Source organism: Orcinus orca, chromosome 15, assembly GCF_937001465.1.
Source record: "Orcinus orca chromosome 15, mOrcOrc1.1, whole genome shotgun sequence".
NCBI lineage: Eukaryota > Metazoa > Chordata > Mammalia > Artiodactyla > Delphinidae > Orcinus > Orcinus orca.
Window position 1 is genome coordinate 52,851,298 of NC_064573.1, and position 17,010 is coordinate 52,868,307.

Sequence of the window (17,010 nt, forward strand, 5' to 3'; positions counted from 1 at the left end):
CTTTCTCAGAAACTGTTATATTTACTATAATATCCCTAGATAAACTTTATAGTTTGAGGCTCACCTTTATTTATGTGTCTGAAATTATTAGGAATAATGACTAAGAATACTAATTTCATTTCTAAACATCTCTTGTTACTTCGTGCAAAGTTTCCCCCCCATATCAGATAAATTTTAAATGTTTTACCCCAAGCTGTATATCTCTGTTAAAGTTACATTGGTCATATCACAAAATAATTCTTGGTACGTAGAATAACAAAAGAATTTAAGCAGAAAATATATGTCCTATTTTAAAACATTTCAGCACAGTAAAAATGTAATGATTTCCCTTCTCATTTTGAGATCTTGTTAGGTATAGTTTAAGGAAAATTCTTTGTTTCTGGAGTCTTATGACAGACTCAGGATTTTTTTAAAATTAATTATTATTTTTTGGCTGCGTTGGGTCTTCGTTGCTGTGTGCGGGCTTTCTCAAGTTATGGTGAGCGGGGGCTACTTTTCATTGCAGTGCATGGGCTTCTCATTGTGGTGGCCTCTCTTGTTGCAGAGCACGGGCTGTAGGTGCACATGGACTCAGTAGTTGTGGCTTGCAGGCTCCAGAGCGTAGGCTCAGTAGTTGTGACACACAGGCTTAGTTGCTCCGTGGCATGTGGGATCTTCCCCGACAGAGGATTGAACCCGTGTCCTGTATATTGGCAGGTGGATTCTTAACCACTGCGCAACCAGGGAAGCCCAGGATTTTTTTTTTTTTAATTTGGAAAATACTTTTCAAAGATTTTTTTGTATTTATGTGCTCTTCTTGAGTTTTATTCTAAAATTAATTTACATGGAAACATGTTTATCTTTAAAATGTATTTATCTCTTTTTTAAAAATCCTATTTCCTACTCAAAAGATAAATTTAAATCTACAGTCTCAGGCTTATATAAAGCAAGATAACTCATAAATTCTTGAAAGGTAAAGCCAGTATCTTTATTTTTATGCATTCGTGTTCTAGTAATCCACATCAAGGTAACATAAAATAAAAATGTTATAGACCAAACTACTTCCAATTAAATTATTTTAACAAAATTGTGACTGATTATCAGTTGTGTGGATTTGTCTATTTTAGTAGAGTTTCGTTTATTGATTTTTAATCAGCTATTAAAAATACCTGATTAAATATTGTGAATTTTCTCATTATCACTAGTTTTAAATAATTTGTTTATGGTGTGATTTCATGTGGTTTTCTTTGTGTTTATCCTGCTTGAAGTTCATTGAGATTCCTGGATCTTAGGTTTATATTTTCATTAGATCTGAAAAAATTTTGTCAGTTATGTCTTCAGATATTTTTCTGCCCCTTCCTTTTTCTGAAACTCCTCTCACACTTATATGTTTCTCAATTTTGTCCAAGAGATTTCTGTGACTGTTCCTATTTTTTTTCAGCCCTTTTTCTTTCTGTACTTCAATTTGGAAACTTTCATTTGTCCTTTCTTCAATCAAAGTCACTATGTTTTTCATTTGTAGCCCTTGTCTGATAATTTTATCATCTCAGTATTTTGGTGTCTGTTTCTATTGGAAAACTCTGTTTCCGTTTCTCCCCTGTGGGTTAATAATCTAGAAAGTGCTTCCAGGCAGAAAGCTGAGATGATTGTCTGGCTTACCTATTTTTTCCCTCTCTAATCTACTTTTAGGGATTATAGTTCTTTACTGCCTATTTCCCAATTCTGAAAACAGTGGTTTCATATACTTTGTCCACTTTTCTAGTTATTTATGGTGGAGTAGTTAATTCAGTCTTACGTGACTAGATAGCGCAACTCCTGGCAATTATCTTTTAATTTTGGTATCTTTAGAATGTTTATTTCTTGTGTTATGCAGAAAAGTAATGGAAGTAAAATATAAAGTTTAGTTGAGTTGGAGTTACGCACTTACTTATAACAGACATGCAGTTACATATGATAGTCTAAAGCTCTCCCTCATTCGCTACCAGTGTTTGAACTTTGCTAGAGCCCCCATCATTTCCTTTGCACTTCTTTTTAGATTGCCGGATTATCACACTTCTTTCTCATTTATCGAAGGCCCCATTTGTCCTTCTCTGTACTGCTTTTCTTGCCTAATTTCAATAAGATCAAATTTCACATTCACTTCCAAAATTACCTGGGGTTGTCTATAATTGTTTTAGCTCTTAATCCCTTCTCTTTACCTTGGTCATTGCTGCAGTAGGTACCTAAGAACACTAGACTTAGGGTGCACATTTCAGTCTTGTTAATTTAATGCCACTACAGCTGTATGACTGTATGGGAAACTCACATAACTTCTCTGAACTTATTTGTGGAACCAAAGTGAGAAAATAGCCTCTTCTTATCTCACAGATTTGACAATGCTAATGCACAAATATATCGTTCAAAGCATGTTGTTATCTTTGTACTTACTCATATGACAGGGTCCCAAATAATTTTGTTTTTACCATCTGTTCTTTTTCATTAAAAAATTATTTTCTGATATGTCATATATGACTTACACATTGTCTCTTGCCCCTTAAAATTGGTTTAAAAAATTTTGGCTACAGCTTCCCTGGCGGCGCAGCGGTTGAGAGTCCGCCTGCCGATACAGGGGAAACGGGTTCGTGCCCCGGTCCGGGAAGATCCCACGTGCCGCGGAGCGGCTGGGCCCGTGAGCCATGGCCGCTGAGCCTGTGCTCCGCAACGGGAGAGGCCACAGCAGTGAGAGACCCGTGTACCGCAAAAAAAAACCCCAAAAAACTTCCCTTGGTATAAATTTTTCTTAGGTAGGAAAGAGTAACATGGAGTGAGCCTGTTTTGATGACCATGGGGAATTGGTTGGAGAGGTAACTGAAACACTAAGCTTAAGGAGTCACTCCGTGGGGACTTGATAGTGATGTAGGTTATTGCCAACAGTTTTAGCGGCATCAGTTAGGATTTTGCTGGTAATTGTGGAATCACACTGATGTGTACAACAAAGAGTGTAGTAAAAACAGCTTTACTGTAACACTGGCGGAACCCCCACAGCTTCTGTACCATTTTGTATTTCTCCTCCTCCAATAATAATTCCTCCTTAACTCCCAGAAAGTAGAATAGTCAATTTAAGTGAAATAGGAAAAGTCATTTTACTAATGCAAGTCACTAATGAAATAGAATTCTTCCATGAGATACATTTTAAATCATTTTTTAAATGCCTTCCTCCCACCTTATTTTTTGATGTTCTTGTTCTTCCTGGTATCCTTGCTATGAGAAAGAGGCCTGGTGACCAAGTGACCTTTGTAGTGTGGGGTTTCTCCTTTGGCATGTGAGATAATTCAAGATGGAAATAATATGGAAACAAGTGAGAGGAGGAATTTGGGGATGGGGATTGGAGCTTGAAATATGGAAACTCCTTGAGGTGTTCTTTTTCCTATAGTGGCCCACAAGGATGAGATATAGCCTGACAGCTCCTGAGAACAAGGTATATCCATAAGCCAGGATAGCTAGGTGTGTGTAACGCCTAAACTTTATTTCCGTTTTGTTAATATTAATTTCTTATTAAAAATTTGTTTGACTAATTCTGCTTTATTACATTCATGCTTAGGAAATTAAAAAAAAAAGAAACCCAAAGTTCTTATATAATCATTTGGGCAGAGCTTTAGAAAAGAAAATAGCGTCTTTCACGGTCAAACACTGTTGATAAAGGTGATTGTTGGGATATTTCCAGGGGAAGGGAACTCTGGGTGCTTGGAGATTCACAGTGATTCTTCCTCCCATAAATATTCCTCCTCCATTTCTACCTTGGAGGATCTGTCTTAATTTTGTTAAGGGACATGACTTTTACTTACAAGTGTTCAATTTGGAAAAAAATAGTAACTCAAGAAATAAAATATGCTCTCCATCCCCCTCCTAGTTTTTACATTTTTATTTTTTAGGATGAAATTGATTTATATTAGGAGTTGTTAACAAGAATACTACTGAAGAACCCAAGAAGATGAGTGTCACGAAGTGGTATAATGTCCTGCAAAATATGGAAATAACTCTTTCACAATTCCAGTAGGTATCATTTTTAGAACCCAAAATTAAAAAAAAACTGATGATTTCATTTAACTTTTATTTCTACAAGGTTTTGCAAACTTTGCAAACTAGAATTCACTAGCTCACACAAACCTTTAATTTTTGCTTCTTCCTCCAAGACTAAGTGTCCTAAATTGTTGTTTTTTGTTTCCTGACCTCTGCTTCAAGGTCACTGATGCCTGGTGAAAAAGTAGATCTACTACTTTTGTTTTACTGATAAGATTTTTCTGTTAGGCTTCAGTTTTCTGTCTTTCCTAACCAACCGTACCTCCCCAACCCCTGTTTTCTAGATCAAGGATGATAACTTGATCTATGAAAATGTGCTGTGGCTGGTCCTTGTCCTTCCAGACCAACTTGTTCTGGCATGTAGTTTACGCCCTTTGAAATACTGTGAAAAGCATGCACTAGTGTTTTTAACACATTGTAGCATTTGGGGAATTTTTGCCCTAGTCAATATCCTGAAAAAACCCCTTAAGAATAGAACAAAAATGAAAGATTAGAATCCTAGAGCCAGTAAAGATTGCTGCTGAGTTAAGGACTGTATACATATAAGTATAGCTCAATATCAAAATATATAATACTATAACTTACCAAATTAATAAATGAAAAGAGAAAACACAGGATCATCTCTTTATAGCTGAAGAAGTATTTGATGTAATTCATCTTCCATTCTTGGTAAGAAACTCTTGATACAATGTAATATACCAACATAAAATATCCTTAACATAATAAAAACATAATTTTGTACCATATTTTTAAAAAAGCAGCATCTAGAACATCTAGAAATCATTCCTTCACATTTAGGAATAAGAGAAAGATGTTCATTATGATACCATTCTTAATGAAGTCCAGCTAGCATAATAAAATTAGAGAAAAAATGAGTGTAGAAGTTATAACAGAGAAGACAAAATATTTGCAGGTAATATGGTTGTATGTATTAAAAACCCAAGTGAGTTACCTGACTATTATAACAATAAGAAAATTCAGTGAGGTGGTTGGTATATTAAGAAAAAACTGTTTTCCTATATACAATCTAAGACAAGATGAAGAAATATAATTGAAGGGAAGCACCTAATAACCACAGTCACAAAGAGATTAAATACCTAGGAATAAACTTAATAAAAAATATAAAACATTAAAGTGAATGAAAATTTAGAATACTACTGAGTTACCCAACAAGACTTAAATAGAAAGGTATTTTCTCATCTTAGATAGGGAAACTCAATATCATTATGATGTTTATTCTCTCCCAGTAAAACTGTATGTTTAAAATTCTCCTCAATAACTATACTAAGAGATTTTTATATGAACTACAAAAACTATTTTAACTTTCTTATGTTAAAATAATAATTTTTAGGGAAATTCTAAAAAAGGAAATAAAAATTATTGCTTTTGAATGTACTCACTGAGGATAGTTAGTCCTACAGGATATTGAACATGTTATAGTTATATAGTAATTTAAAGGTTGGTACTGGCACTTGTATAAATAATGTATAGTTCAATAAAACAGTAAAATGTCCAGATATAGGCTCAATATATTTGTGAATTTGGTGTGTGTTAAAGGTGGTATTGAAAAATCAGGGGACAAAAGATGAATTAGTCAATAAATGGTGCTGAGACAACTGAATAGCCATCTGGAGAAAAATAAAATTGGCTCCCATCCTAATTTCATATGGAGCAAAGATTTTACTGTAAAAAATTAATAATAAAAGTATTAAGCTAAAGCATAGCGAAAATTAAATAATTTTCAAATAAGAAAGCATTTGTCATATAAATGTCATATAAAAATGTCATATAAAATCCAGAAGCCATACAAGAATTTTTCCATAAATTTAACTGAAAATAACACTTCTGTGGCAAAAATAACCATAAGTAAAAAAAAAAATAACAAAAAATTTAGAAAAAAAACATTTCATAGGCAAAAAGCTAATTTCTTTAATATGTAAAGACTTTATATTCATTAATAAGGCAACAATAATCCAATAAAAATAAGAGCACAGGTCATAAACAGTTCACAAAAAGAAATTATAGATGACTCAAACTTATTAAAATATACTTAAGTACTTTCAAAATAGAAGATAAAGATAAATGAGAACCATAGTGAGTTAGGTGAAAATGCTATTAGATTAGCAAAGATTAAAACAATTCAATAATGCAAACTTGTATTTTATGTGATATGAGCTAATAAGAGAATAATAATAAGAATTAACATTTTTTGAGTGCTTATCTTGTATCAGGTACTGTTCTGAGTTTTATATGTATTTATTAACCAGTTCCTCACAATGATCCTGTAAAACACGTACAATTCTTATTCCTGTTTTCAGATGGTGAAACTGAGATCTAGAAAGAACTAACTTGCCTAGTTGTGACAAAAGTAAGTGGCAAAAGTAGAAACTGAACCGAGATCTGGCTAAAAGTTATGGAAGTAGCTATAATCAGCTATTGTTTGTCTTCCAAATGATCTGTAATAAAAATTACAAATATAGTCATTTTAACCCTGAAATTCTACTGTCAGGGTTTTATCCTCCATATTTACTCGCAAAGGTACCAGAAAATGAACGCACACAGATGCTCACTGTAGCCTGGTCTGTGATAGCAGTAGATTGGAAACAAAATTTCGTAGGAACTGGTGATATATACTATGATATAGCCATACAATGGAATCCTAGCCAGCTGAAAGCAAAATGAGGAATCAACTATGTAGTAGTACATATACTACTATTTGTATAAAAAGAAGTATATGTTTATAGTTTGTGTGTGCTGTTATATTAGAATATCTTCAGAAAGATGCACAAGAAATTGGTAATTGTGTGGCTCTGGGGAGGGAAATTGGGGATAGGCATAGGAGGAAGATTTATTTTTCATTGTATAGCCTTTGGTATTGTTTACATTTTGTACTATGTAAATGTATTATCCATTCAAAGCAGAAATATGTACATCCATTACATGTTTTACATGGTTTTTAGAAATATTTTCACCAATATTCTGAAATGTTCTCTGTAGAGAGGGGAAGGGCATGTATCTTTTTTGAATGGCTGCTTCTAATAACAGCAGGTGTGATGGGAATGAGTTGTGTTTGGGGATGGTGTTGAGGGACATTGAAGGTTGATAGCTATTGACCTGGACTGCTTCTCTGCTTGCAGAAACATTTCCCACATCCTTATAAGAGATGTTGAGGTGATGCTGAGGATCACCTTCCCTGTTCTTACCTGTCCCCATTGCCCACATCAACAGCAGATGCTTGAGGTGTCGGTATGCCTGGAATGTTACGTTTGAGCCTTCTGGAGACATATTCAAATGCTGTCTCTTTGCCCGATTGTGTGCTTGGTCATTCACTGGTTTGTTCTAATAGCCCAGAATGTTTGCTATCTTTTTCTTCAACATCATAGTCCCCAAGTGCTTAGAAATAACCTAAATCTGAGTGTTTATTCTAAAAGGAAGGACGTTTAAGGCCAGAGTGGGAAAGGGATTTGCTTTCTCAAAGCTTCTTTCTTGCCCAGTGATTGTGGCTTCTTTCCTGTAGACTCAGCTACTCCCAGACACTCTGGTCTGCCTCCTTCCTGGATGGCTTTGCCTGTTAGCTGGAACTGAGGGGCTCCCCATCATTCTAGGCAGAAATTTTATGGTATAGAGATTTGATGAATTGGATGAGGAATTAAGACATAGCTATTGATGATGCCATCAGTATTTTTTCATTCAGTCTAAATTTGGTTCCAGGCACTTTTCTGGATTATGTTTGTGTTTGTTATCATTGAATAATGAAGAGCAGCAGAGGTGTTCTTGGAGAAACAGCTTACTTTTTTCACTTTACCATAAATGTCTCCACTGTGGTTATTTTAGTATGTACTTGATAAAAAGATTCTGAGCTATAAAAACATGTGATTGGACATTGGCATTAGTTAAATAATTTGCAAAGGTGTTCATTTCCAGGTAAAGGAGGAGACATTCTGAGTAGCATGTTTCTTCTTGGTATTTAGGGCAACAAAGCTCACTCATTGCCTTTAAAAATTCACAGATGACTCATGAATCAATTAAACTTTTAAAGTAGCTCATTATTTTAAAGTTAATTTTAGGTGGTTGATCATGATTAATAACAGAATTTTAAAAATTAATGAAAACTGACTGCATCTTGTTATTGTAACACTGGGCTATGGATACTCTAGTGTAATTAATGATAAAAGTGATGCCTAGGGCTTCCCTGGTGGCACAGTGGTTAAGAATCTGCCTGCCAATGCAGGGGACACGGGTTCGAGCTCTGGTCTGGGAAGATCCCACATGCCGTGGAGCAACTAAGCCCGCGAACCACAACTACTGAGCCCACATACCACAGCTACTGAAGCCCGCACGCCTAGAGCCTGTGCTCTGCAACAAGAGAAGCCACCACAACGAGAAGCCCGTGCACCACAACGAAGAGTAGCCCCCGCTTGCCGCAACTAGAGAAAGCCCGCGCGCGGCAACAAAGACCCAACACAGTCAAAAATAAATAAATAAATTTATAAAAAAGTGATGCCTATAACATGAAGTATGTGGGCAAATTGTTATAACCGTTGGCTCTGACAAATACTTATGCCACAAATCACCGTTCAGGCCTATTATGTGCAAGATACAGTAGTAGCTGCTGAGTGCTTCTTTGCTACACACTCACAATCATAGCATATACTTTATAACAGACTAAAATTAATTTCAGATGGATTAAAGGGTGAAATTTTAAAAAGTCAATGAAGGAGAAAATGTTTCTGAAAACAATATCTCCAAATGGGAAGCAGATTAAATTAAGATAATAAAGTCAATAGTTTTAATCAAATTTAAAAAAAAAGAATAATCTGGAGAAAATAGAAACAAACAACTAGAAAACATTTCATCAGAAGTTTATGTATAATAACAATTTTACTGCAATTATTAATAATGCTGCAATCATACTCTTTCTAAATCAAGAGTAGTAAAAAAAAATCCATGTCTAGTAGCAGAGTAATCATTTAAAAATGGAATCATTTTCATGCATTTTTTACATGAAACTCTTAAGTGAATTCTGGTTAAAAACCAAACTCCTTATTTTGGCTTATAAGGCCCCTCTTCCTCCCTCTTTTAAAAAACCTGTTTATTCTCATCTGTGGTCACTGTTCCCTAGCACCTCTTCTCCAATAGCATTAAGAAATCCAAATGTCTGTGTTCTCTCTTACCTCCTTCCTTGGCTCTGTTTCTGTGTCCAAGAGGATTAGAGAGGTTGTCTTTGAGACTCCTAGTGTTCATCTGGATTCAGGTAATTAAGATACCTCTCCTTGCCTTGGCCTGTTGTTGCAAGTCCCTGAATGCTTCAACATACAGCTTGGTTTCCTTAATTCTGTCCATATCTCCTTTAATATTCCCTTCCTTAAAATTTCATCAAATTCCAAATGAGGTTGTCACGTTTCTTGCTAGCTCCGTAAATGATACAGCATTCAAAATTCAGAATTAATTATTGATATTTTCACATTTTCTCAAATTAAAAAAAACTTTATTGAGGCATGATTTATACACAATAAATGCACCTACTTTGATCATCTAGCGTGGTGAGTTTTGGTAAATGTATATACCTGTGTAACCACCACACAGTCAAGAAAAAGTGCATGTCCATTACCTCCCAAAAGTTTTCTTTCACTTTCCTGGTGAAATTTCCCACCCCAGTTCTCTAATCTGCTTTCTGTTACTATAGATTAGATTTGTGTTCTAGAGTTTTAGCTAGATGAAATTATACATCATGACTTGTTTGTATCTTACTTCTTTTGTTCAGCATAATGTTTTTGAGATTCACCCACATTGTTGCATTTATCAGTAAATCATTTCTTTTTATTGTCAAGCGTGCTCAGTTATATGGATATTTTACAATTTATTTATCCATCCCCCTGTTCATGGGTATTTGTTTCCAGGTTTTTATTTTTTTGGGGGGGCTAAATACCTAGGAGGAGAATTTCTGGGATGTATAGTAAGTGTTCAACTTTAAAAGGAGCTGACATACATTTATACAAAGTGGTTGTACCAGTTCACATTCTCACCAGCAATGTATTAGAGTTCCAGTTACTCCATATCCTCACCTAGTACTTGTTATTTTCAGTATTTTTAATTTTAGCTATTCTAATGGTTGGAGCTATTTCATTGTGGTTTTAGTTTGCATTTCCTTGATGACTAATGATGTTGAGAATATTATATACTTTTTCATCATCCATCTGTCCATTAAAAATGGGGTTATTTGTCCTAGTTTTGAAAACATGCATTCTGGGTACAAGTCCTTTGTTAGATACATGCATTGTAAATATTTTCTCCCAATTTTCCTTGTCTTTATTATCTTAGTAATGTTTTAGAAAGAGCAGATAGTTTAAACTTGGAAGTCCAATTTAACTTTTTTAATTTAACTGTGAGTTTTGCGTCTTATCCATGAAATTTTTGCCTACCCCAGAGTCATGAAGATTTTCTATGTTTTTTCCTGGAAAGTTTTTTTTAGTTTTAGGGAAAAAAAGCCCCTCCATAGGTAAACTTAAAATCGCCCCTTTACCCCTTCCTACCTGTATTCCCCTCCTTTCATTCCAGTGCTATCCATTGTCATGAACTTCACATATATAGCTTTATCTGTACTGTATAATTCTGCCATGCAAGTTCTTATGCATCACAATATTTAGCATTATTTTGTGAATTTATAAAACTTACATAAACAGTTTCATTTGTACATGCGTGTATCACTTAGTTTTTTCTGTGTTATAATTCATCCCCAAATGTAGTGTCTTAAATCCATAACCATTTTTTGAACTCTCAGTTCTGTGGGGCTGTAATTTGGGCTGGGCTCAGCTGAGCAGTCCTTCAGCTACTCTCAGCTTGGTTTACTAATGCGTCTGTATGGTCATCTCCTGAGTTGGCTGGGAGTTGGTTGGTCTGCACAAACTCAGTGGGTATCACATGTCTTGGGTTGATTTATTTTGTTTTGTTTTTGCTGTTACCCCCCAATGTTGCAGGGAACATCTTTATACTTATCTCCTTTTGCAATATATGCAATAACTTTTCTGGAAGTAAAATGGTTAGGTTTTTGAGTATGTGTATTTTTAGGAGATATTACCAAATTGCTCTCTAATTTGTTTTTGTGTTATGGGATATGTGTCCCCTCCCCTCATTAATATATTATTTTAAAATTATATTCGATATTCATATTGCCATAGTAGCTTTCCTTTGGACAATATTTACTACTACATCTTTTCCCATTCTTTCATTTTTAATCTTAAACTGTTACGTTTTAGTTACACTTTTCTTCCACAAAGTGTATACAGGGATTAAAAAAATGTACACTAAGAGTCTCTAACTTTCAGTAAGAGTTTATTGTTTATAATTATTGTAATTAATGATATATTTGGACCAATGACTTTCATCTTTATCTGAAATTATCCTTATTTCTCCCTCACTCTTGATGATTATTTTACTGAATATGTTATATCTTGATTGATGTTATTTTCTTCCATCAATTTGAATATATTATTTTATACTGGCATCTTTTAATACATCAGTAATATCAAACTGATTTTTCTATTTTTATCTGTAATTTGTCTACATATTGAGTAGAAGGGAGGGACTTTAATATCTGCTCAGTTAGCCTCTCAAACCAGAGGTTTGATTTTTATTTACTCTTAATCCAAGACAGAGAGAGATTCCATCTATCTACATCTCCTATCTATCTATCTATCTATCTTTCTATCTACAGAGAGACACACAGGGAGAAACACACACACAGAGAATGTTTTGTTTTATTTTAGAAGAATGAGTGAAACCAAGTTTTTAACAATTCTTTAATTCTCTATGGAAATTTTATATTTTAACTGTTGATGAAAAAATTTTAAATAAAAATCTGAAGTATTTAACCACAACTATGGTTTTTACAAGCACAATGCTTATATCACGTTGCTAGGCTCTGTGAGATGGGTGAGTGGTGGCAGATAGCTAACTTCATGCTCACAGACTTTTTTTTTTCCTCCTGAACACACATCTAAGCTATATTCCCAAGCCCACTGCACATAGGTGGGACCATGTAACTGATTCCTGCAAACAGAATGTGCGTGGAAACAATGTTTGCCACTCCCAGGACTGTTTCTTCATCATTGTGTATGATACTCCACCTTCTCTCTCTTTGCTTCATTAGCTGACCATATTCAGAAGACTCAGCAGAGACTCTGAGGCCCTAGAGGAAATGAAGAGCCCCTAAATGAAAGGAACCATTTGAGGATGGCAGAGTTATATATATCGTAAAATCTTTGTAATTTTTTTTTTTTTTTTTTGCGGTACGCGGGCCTCTCACTGTTGTGGCCTCTCCCGTTGCGGAGCACGGGCTCCGGACGCGCAGGCTCAGCAGCCATGGCTCACGGGACTAGCCGCTCCACGGCATGTGGGATCTTCCCAGACCAGGGCACAAACCCGTGTCCCCTGCATTGGCAGGTGGACTCTTAACCACTGCACCACCAGGGAAGCCCTCTTTGTGAATTTTTAATGCAGTTCATACATAAACAGAAAAAGTTGGGTATACAATGTCAATCAAGGAATGTAAACTTCATTCCTTAGCTCTAATTTCTGTCCACTCTTATCGCTTTCTGACCCTTGATGATTAATGATTATCTTGCCTTTTAGAGAATTCAGAACCCATTCACTTTACCTGCCTGAGAAACCTAGAAGTATCCAGCACATAGTTGCTATTTCATGAATTAGGATTACCTCAAACTTTATCCATTGATTGTCAGTCTTTTCTGGGGGCTTTAGCTGTAAACCCTTCCTTCCTTCCTCCTTTCCTTCCTTCCTCTCTCCCTCCCTCCCTCCTTTCCTCTCTTTCTCTTTCTCTCTTCCTCCCTTCCTCCGTCTCTTTCTCTCTTTCTTTCTCCCTCCCTCTCTCCCTCTCTCTCTCTCTTTCTGTCTCTTTCTTTCTTTCAAGTATAGTTGATTTACAGTGTTATATTAGTTTCAGGTGTACAATATAGTGATTTGATATTTTTATAGATTATACTCCATTTAAAGTTATTATAAAATATTGGCTATATTCCCTGTACTGTATATTACATCTTTGTATCTTATTTATTTCATACATAGTAGTTTGTACCTCTTAATCCCCTTCTCCTATCATGTCTCTTCCCCTTCCCCTCTCCCCACTTATAACCACTAGTTTGTTCTGTCTATGAATCTTTTCTGTTTTGTTATATTCATTTGTTTGTTTTATTTCTTAGATTCCACGTATAAGTGAAAACATACAGTATCTTTTTTCTCTTTCTGACTTACTTCACTAAGCATAGTACCCTCCAGTTCCATCCATGTTGTTGCAAATAGCAAAATTCCATTCCTTTTTATGGTAATATTCCATTGTATATATTACCACATCTTTTTCCATTCATCTGTTGATGGACGCTTAAGTTGCTTCCATATGTTGGCTATTGTAAATAGTGCTGTTATGAACACTGGGGTGCATATATCTTTTTGAATTAGTGTTTTTGTTTTCTTTGGATATATACCCAGGAGTGGAGTTGCTGGATCATATGGTAGTTCTATTTTAATTTTTTGAGGAACCTCCATATTGTTTTCCATAACGGCTGCACCAATTTACATTTCTACCAAAAGTTTACTAGGGTTCCCTTTTCTCCATATCCTCGCCAACATATATTGGGTGGGCCAAAATGTTCGTTTTTTCCCATAAGATGGCTCTAGTAGCACTTAGTTATCTTTAACTTCATTCGAAACAGTTTTGTTAGATGGTATGTGATAGCTGTCATATCAGCATGCATTTAAAAAAAGACTTCTAAATTGGTGAATTTTTGTTAGCCATTTTAATATTGAAGATGGAAGAAAAAAAAGCAACATTTTTGGCATATTATGCTTTATTATTTCAAGAAAGGTAAAAATGCAATTGAAATGCACAAAAAGTTTTGTGCAGTGTATGGAGAAGGTGCTGTGACTGATCAAATGTGTCAAAAGTGGTTTGCGAAGTTTCGTGCTGGAGATTTCTCGCTGGACAATGCTCCACCATCTGGTAGACCAGTTGAAGTTGATAGCGATCAAATCGAAACAATAATTGAGAAAAATCAACATTATACCACAGGGGAGATAGCCTACATACTCAAAATATCCAAATCAAGCGTAGGAAATCATTTGCAGCAGCTTGGCTATGTTCATTGCTTTGATGTTTGGGTTCCACATAAGTTAAGCAAAAAAACCTTTCTTGACCATATTTCCGCATGCGATTCTCTCCTGAAACGTAATGAAAATGTTCTGTTTTTAAAACAAATTGTGATGGGCGATGAAAAGTGGATACTGTACAACAAAGTGGAATGGAAGAGAGCGTGGGGCAAGCGAAATGAACCACCACCAACCACCCGAAAGGCCGGTCTTCATCCAAAGAAGGAGAAGCTATGTATATGGTGGGATTGGAAAGGAGTCATCTATTATGAGCTCCTTCCAGAAAACCAAACGATTAATTCCAACAAGTACTGCTCCCAGTTAGACCAACTGAAAGTGGCACTTGATGAAAAGCATCCAGAATTAGTCAACAGAAAACGCATAGTCTTCCAACAGGATAACACAAGACCGCATGTTTCTTTGATGAACAGGCAATAACTGTTAACAGCTTGGCTGGGAAGTTCTGATTCATCCACCGTATTCACCAGACATTGTACCTTTGGATTTCCATTTATTTCAGTCTTTACAAAATTTTCTTAATGGAAAAAATTTCAATTCCTTGGAAGACTGTAAAAGGAACCTGGAACATTTCTTTGCTCAAAAGGATAAAAAGTTTTGGGAAGATGGAATTATGAAGTTGCCTGAAAAATGGCAGAATGTAGTGGAACAAAAGGGTGAATACATTGTTCAATAAAGTTCTTGGTGAAAATGAAAAATGTGTATTTTATTTTTACTTAAAAAACCAGGGCATTTTTGGCCCACCCAATATTATTGTCTTTTAGATGATAGCCGTTCTGACAAGTGTGAGGTGATACCTCATTGTGGTTTTGATTTGCATTTCTCTGATGATTAGTGACGCTGAGCATCTTTTCCTGTGCCTGTTGGCCATTTGTATGTCTTCTTTGGAAAAATGTCTGTTCAGTTCTTCTGCCCATTTTATAATTGGGTTTTTTTTGATATTGAGTTGTACGAGCTGTTTATATGTTTTGGGTTATTAAACTTATCAGACTTATCATTTGAAAATACTTTCTCCCTTTCAGTAGGTTGTCTTTTTGTTTTGCTGATGGTTTTCTTTGCTGTGCAAAAGCTTTTAAGTTTAATTAGGTCCCATTTGTTTATTTTTGCTTTTGTTTCTTTTGCCATAGTAGACTGATCAAAAAAAATGTTGGTATGATTTATGTCAAAGAGTGTTCTGCTTACGTTCTCTGCTAGGCGTTTCATGGTTTTATGGTCTTACATTTAGGTCTTTAATTCATTTGAGTTAATTTTTGCATATGGTTTGAGAAAATGTTCTAATTTCATTCTTTTGCATGTAGCTGTCCAGTTTTCCCAGCACCACTTATAGAAGAGACTCTGTTTTCCCCATTGTATATTCTTGCTTCCTTTAAGATTAATTGATCACTGTGTGTGGGTTTATTTCTGGGCTCTTTACTCTGTTCCATTGATATGTTTTGTGCCAGCACCATGCTGTTTTGATGGTATAGTCTGTAGTTTTGTAGTATAGTCTGAAGTCAGTGAGTGTTATAGCTCCAGCCTTGTTCTTTTTTTTCCACTCAAGTTTGCTTTGGCAATTTGAAGTCTTTTATGTTTCTATACAAATTTCAGAGTTATTTGTTCAGTTTCTGTGAAAAATATCATGGGTATTTTTTTTAAGATCTTTATTGGAGTATAATTGCTTTACAATGGTGTGTTAGTTTCTGCTTTATAACAAAGTGAATCAGTTATACATATACATACGTTCCCATATCTCTTCCCTCTTGCATCTCCCTCCTTCCCACCCTCCCTATCCCACCCCTCTAGGTGGTCACAAAGCACCGAGCTGATCTCCCTGTGCTATGCGGCTACTTCCCACTAGCTGTTTTACGTTTGGTAGTGTATATATGTCCATGCCACTCTCTCACTTTGTCACTGCTTACCCATCCCCCTCCCCATATCCTCAAGTCCATTCTTTAGTAGATCTGTGTCTTTATTCCTGTCTTACCCCTAGGTTCTTCATGACCTTTTTTTTTTTCTTTCTTAGATTCCATATATCTGTGTTAGCATACGGTATTTGTTTTTCTCTTTCTGACTTACTTCACTCTCTATGACAGACTCTAGGTCCATCCACCTCACTACAAATATCTAAATTTCATTTCTTTTTATGGCTGAGTAATATTCCATTGTATATATGTGCCACATCTTCTTCAACCATTCATCCGATGATGGACACTTAGGTTGCTTCCATGTCCTGGCTATTGTAAACAGAGCTGCAATGAACATTTTGGTACATGACTCTTTGAATTATGGTTTTCTCATACTATATGTCCAGTAGTGGGATTGCTGGGTCGTATGCTAGTTCTACTTTTAGTTTTTTAAGGAACCTCCATACTGTTCTCCGTAATGGCTGTATCAGTTTACATTCCCACCAACAGTGCAAGAGGGTTCCCTTTTCTCCACATCCTCTCCAGCATTTATTGTTTGTAGATTTTTTGATGATGGCCATTCTGACCAGTGTGAGATGATATCTCATTGTAGTTTTGATTTGCATTTCTCTAATGATTAATGATGTTGAGCATTCTTTCATGTGTTTGTTGGCAATCTGTATATCTTCTTTGGAGAAATGTCTATTTAGGTCTTCTGCCCAGTTTTGGATTGGGTTGTTTGTTGTTTTTGATATTGAGATGTATGAGCTGCTTGTAAATCTTGGAGATTAATCCTTTCTCAGTTGCTTCATTTGCAAATATTTTCTCCCATTCTGAGGGTTGTCTTTTGGTCTTGTTTATGGTTTCCTCTGCTGTGCAAAAGCTTTTAAGTTTCATTAGGTCCCATTTG

The 17,010-nt window shown here is 35.4% G+C and overlaps 1 long non-coding RNA gene across 1 annotated transcript in view; it reads left to right on the plus strand.

Annotated features, from left to right (window-relative positions):
* The first annotated feature begins 3,946 nt into the window (after positions 1–3,946).
* The window catches only part of LOC125961267 (uncharacterized), a 55,614-nt gene continuing 42,550 nt past the window's right edge, over positions 3,947–17,010 (plus strand). The window contains exons 1-2 of the long non-coding RNA XR_007471719.1: positions 3,947–4,011; positions 6,357–6,406. This is a non-coding gene — a long non-coding RNA (uncharacterized LOC125961267). The remainder of the gene's footprint in view (positions 4,012–6,356; positions 6,407–17,010) is intronic.